The sequence below is a fragment of the Gavialis gangeticus genome, unplaced genomic scaffold, assembly GCF_001723915.1.
Source record: "Gavialis gangeticus isolate Ggan-Ray unplaced genomic scaffold, GavGan_comp1, whole genome shotgun sequence".
NCBI classification, from domain to species: Eukaryota; Metazoa; Chordata; order Crocodylia; family Gavialidae; genus Gavialis; species Gavialis gangeticus.
The window spans coordinates 41,955,342-41,960,422 of record NW_017729025.1 but is presented as its reverse complement, the minus strand read 5'-3'; the positions used below and the strand labels follow the sequence as shown (position 1 = coordinate 41,960,422).

Here is a 5,081-nt window from a genome sequence, read left to right as displayed (position 1 = left end):
TGCCTTTAAAAAAAAAAAAAAAAAAAAGAAAGAAAAAGAACAGACAGAAAGCACATAGCGTTCTGAATGCTGTGAATGTCTAATACTTACCTGGGCTGTCCTGCCCAGTGATGGTTGCAGTTCCCTTTTTGCTCCAGTGGTGATATTTTCCTGATATTCTCCTGGATCAACCCTGACCTCTCCATCCAGAAGGAACACAGAAAGAGATCCTGAGCCTAGGAAAAAAAGAAAGAACAGAAAAATTGTAGAACATCTGTTAACAACTGGTAGTCTCCCACAATATCATAACAGCTGGTTGGCATTTGACTGGGATATAAGGGGAGGTTGAAGCCCTAGGAGGGACAGACCTAATGTCCTTGTAGCAGACTTTCAGTAGGAGAACACCTTCTGATTATCTACAAATTACATCAAGATGTAGCAGGCAAGAACCGGGCAATTGCTGCTGGCTGATTCTGCAGGAATAATGAGGCTTTTCCCTCATGGCACAGGCCCGCCAGGCGCAAGGTTGACGGGGACCTTGACCCTATCCCGTGCCCCATGGACAACAACATAAAATCCAGTGACATTCATGAGGTGGAAAAAAATGGCTAACTGGAAACCAGCAAGAGCTCTAAAACATGGGATTCCCAGATCCTTTCCATAAGGGTGTGTCTACACAAGACATGTTAATGCACATTAGTCTAATTTAATGTGCATTACAGGTACATACATACACATAAGCACCCTTAATGTGCATTTAAAATGATGAAATTGGGCTAATGGTGCCTAAATTTGATACCTGCAAATACAGGTACCAAATTTAGGCATGATTAGTTAAAGCACATTAATGCACATGTAGACGCAACCCAGCACTAACTTTAGTGCTGGGTCTGCCCAGCCACTAGGCGCACATAGCAGGGCTGCAGGGACTTGGCAGTAACTTCAGTGCCAAGTTCCTGCACGTGTAGACACTTGCCAAAAATCATTTAATGAGCATTAGCTTGATGCGCATTAAATTTAGTCATGTTTAAATGCATATGTACCCAACGAAGAGAAAATTATTTCCAACGTGGGGATTGCAATTACTTGATTCCACGTTATACATATTGATTGTTGAACCAAGAATTCCCTGTACTGCCAAACTACTCCTTCCATAAATGTATTGAGATCAGTCTTAATGTACTTCATGGCCCCACACTACTTTGCTCAGAAGACCATTCCAAAACTTCACTTCTCTGACAGTTAGAAATACTTTAATTTCCAATCTAAAATGCATACATAGCCAATTTTTAGCTATTTGATCTTGAGTTGTTTGGTTTTTTTAACCCCTAAAAGCTCTTTTCCCTTCCTATTATTCACTCCATGAATGTAAAAAAATTAAATCATATTTCCTTCTCAATCTCCATTATTATTAAATTTCTTTCCATGTGTCCTTGTGACAAGGTATTTAGCAGAATTTGCAGAGTCATTGGAATCTGACAGGGCTGCACCATGAGCATTTCGGCTGTGGCCTGGAACTTGTGACCTCTAGGCTGTCAACCATGCACCTTAGCACCTGCACAACCCCAGCCCCGTTGTAAAGTTAAACATGCCAAGTTACTTTAGTGTTCATGAGAAAAAGTCTCTATTGTCTTAACTATATTAGTGGCCCTTCTTTAACCCTTCCAGTTAAAGTTAATCTTTTTAATCATTGCTGATCAGAGTGGCACACAGTACCCTGACTAGAGGGTCTTGCCAGTGCCTTGTACTAGTACTTCTTTGTCTCTCCTGAATATAGCTTGCTTCATACAGCCTACAATTGCATTTTCCTTTTTCACAGCCACATCGCACTGTTGGTTTATGGTCATCCTATAGTCAGTCAAGAACCCAGATATCTGCTTCCTCAGTTGTCTCTAAAGTCTTAAGGCTAGTGTGTTTAAAAAGGAACACATGCAACACGGCTGCCCATATATTTTTTGAAAGTTCGAATGCATAGGGAGTTTGGGATTGGGGAGCTCCCTGCCCATGACCACATTTAAAAGGCACATATGTAGCCAGGCTTTTGGGCTGCACACATACCTTTTAAAGGTCCCAGCATACGGCAACTTGGCAACTCACCCAAGTCCTGGCAGACGTGTGATGAGATCTGAGGAATTTATCCTACATCCCAAAAATCATGCTTCCTTGTGCATCTGGCATGGCAAGACATGCAATTTTGGGGATCCAGAATAAAATTCCTCAGATCCCGTCACATTATTAACATCTGCCAGGCCTAATGTTCTATTCCACAAGTTTCCAAAATCCTCCTATGTAATAATCTGGTCCTCTTCTATATTGGCAGTACCCCTCAATTTACTATTATCTACGCTTTTTATGAGAACATCAAGTTCCAGTACCACAGTCATTGATGACCATGTTAAAACCAGAGAGGCACTAAGACTGATCCCTGAGAAATGCCACTGGGAACCACTCTACTTTCACACAGATCATCTTTTTGTATAACTGATTGTAGACTGCTTTTGAGCCAACTCCTCCACCTTTAAGCTAACACTCTTTGTAGTGTTGACCCGTCCTCTCCAGTTTCGCTTTTTTTCCCCTGAAGCATGGCAGCAAAAGCTTTACTCAGACCTAGATAAATTAAGTCCACAACATTTGTCCTTATTGATTAAGTCAGTTATTTTATCATAGAAGATTATTAAGTTACTCAAACTCTTCCTTGGATAAACTCATATTGTGTTTTTTCCATTTTCTGTATACTTGATTATTCTTTCCTTCAATATCTGTCCTAAGCCCTTGCATATCATTCAGAGACTGGATATACTCACTTACTGGTAGCCGTCAAAACCCTTGAAACTGAAAGTTCTATCAAAGGAAAGGTAGTCAAAGTTTAGCAGAACAAGTGCCACAGTGTAAACACAAGAATTATTATCTGAAAGTTGATTTCCCCACTCAACTCCAGAAGAATGAAATTAGGTGTCTTGCTCCTATTCAAGCCATTAACAGTGTACCCAAAAGAAGCACTCTGAGAGGATGCTTTGTTCTTGATAAAGTGATGTTTACCATACTTTTTTATATTATTTGAGTAGCAAAATAGCTAGCAGTTTTGCAGTTACATCATTATCTTTAGTATCTGAGGCTTTGTCTTCACTGCAGCAATCAAATGTACTAACTCAGGTTTAACCCAACTACTTCTACAGCACGATCACTCAAGTTCAAGAGAGATCAGATGCATTACAAAATATGTGAGCTACTCTGGATGAGTAGATTGGGGGAGTGATTGGATTAGCAGTTGACAAGCTGTTGTAACTCAAGTTACTGCATCCCCAATGCGTTAGCTTATCAGCAGCACTTGACGCCCACCTTCCCCAACACAGCTGACCTATGCTAGTATCTGGATGCGTATTGGATTGAGGTAAAACTTAAATTACAATTCACCCTGCCAACGCAGAGAAAACAAGCCCTGAATATGTAGCTATTAGGGGTGTGCGAAACAGGCCGTATTTGCTTTGGATTAGGATTTGACCCGAATCAGGAGACAGTAGTTCAATTAGTTGATTCAGATCACTGTCCCAATTCAATTCAGCCAGATCCAAATCTGAAGATTCGAAGCTCATTTGGAGCATCTGCAATTTGGCCATAGACACAGCTTTAAATGTTTTCTACATACCTCGAGGTACCAGGCACAGCTCATGAACGCTGAGATGGTGGGGCAGATGGAGCATCCCACAGGAGTGCGGGGTGGCTGCCCATGTTCTTGGTGGTGGAACCCCTCAGCTCAGCGATCAACCAGGGGGAGACCCTGGGTGCCCCCCCATACTCAGAAGGTTCCAGTTGCCAGATTGTGTGGGGAGTCCCCCGCACACTCCACGGTGAACCCAGAAATGGGCCGGAAGTGTTCTGGGCCACTTCCGGGTCCACCGCTGAGTGTGCTGGGGACCCCCCGCACTCCTGTGGGGTGCTCCATCTGCCCCACCATCTCAGTGTTCATGAGCCACGTGGTACCTTGAGGTATGTAGAAAAAATATTAAAATCTGTGTCTATGACCGAATTGTCGAATCTCTGCAAATCTATTCGGAGGGTTCCAATTCAATTTGGAGAGCTTAAAGGGTCTCCTGATTCGAGTCAGATTCAGAGATTTGGCTGCTGAATCAGACTGAATCTCCACTGAATTGAATCGGAGACCGAAACTTCACACAGACCAAATAGCTATGGAAAAGGGTGAGGCAGTTTACCAGAGGTTTTGTATCAGATTTTCTCCAGACTCTGGCACATGCAACGTTATCAGTTACATTTCAACAGTTCTGTAAGTTGCAACAGCTATTAACTTAAAAAAAGGTGAAAGCAAAGACTCTTGAGAATTATTGTTTAAAGAACAGACAGAGTAGTTAGCAGAGGTTAAAGAAAATGCATCAAAACACAGGCATTCTCAGACCTCAGGAGGGAGAAAGGGGAGGACAGCTAAATGCTCCCTGTCAATCATAGAAGAACCCATTATGACTTTGAAGTCATTATGTAGAGAAAAGCTGAATATGTCAGGAAATATGGATCCCTCAGGTATACAGTTTTTTTCTTGCTATAGAAGAAAGCTGGACTTCACAGATAGCCTAGTACATAATTGATTCTTAAAAATCCAGTCTAAAAATCATCATAAAGTAAGTTAAGGGATATATGAAGGTAAGGTATGATATGTTGAACTTATTGGGGATGACTTGTATAAGTTACTCATTTCTCAGATGCTTGAGTAAAACAACCAACCCATACCCTATACCCTTGCTGTTTAAAGAGTTATACTTTGCTGCCATGTATTCTCTTTTCTGCAGCATTTTGCAGAGATTTGATTTGTAAGAAACAGTTGGTAAGAGAAGTAATAAAATAATCTTAAATGTTAATTAAAGAAAGCAAAATGAGTGTGACAAACAAAATGGAGCCTTTTTTTACAGTTTGAGACTTAATGCAGATGTTCATCAGAAACTGCTGAAACTGATGACTTTTATGACGAATGTTTTCAAGAGTATTTTAGATAAAACAATGACATCCACAGATGGAGGGTGCTAGCAGTAGACTGTTGGGGCATTTATACATGTACTCTGGGAGGGGGGATGAGGGGGACTATAATTAGAGTG

The 5,081-nt window shown here is 41.3% G+C and overlaps 1 protein-coding gene and 1 long non-coding RNA gene across 2 annotated transcripts in view; one reads left to right on the top strand and one right to left on the bottom strand.

Annotated features, from left to right (window-relative positions):
• Window positions 1–715, bottom strand: part of LOC109298542 — a 16,554-nt gene extending 15,839 nt beyond the window's left edge. Inside the window, exon 1 of the long non-coding RNA XR_002097641.1 lies at window positions 91–715. This is a non-coding gene — a long non-coding RNA (uncharacterized LOC109298542). The remainder of the gene's footprint in view (window positions 1–90) is intronic.
• The window catches only part of TTC8 (tetratricopeptide repeat domain 8), a 74,415-nt gene that overhangs the window by 49,266 nt on the left and 20,068 nt on the right, over window positions 1–5,081 (top strand). The window lies entirely within an intron of this gene.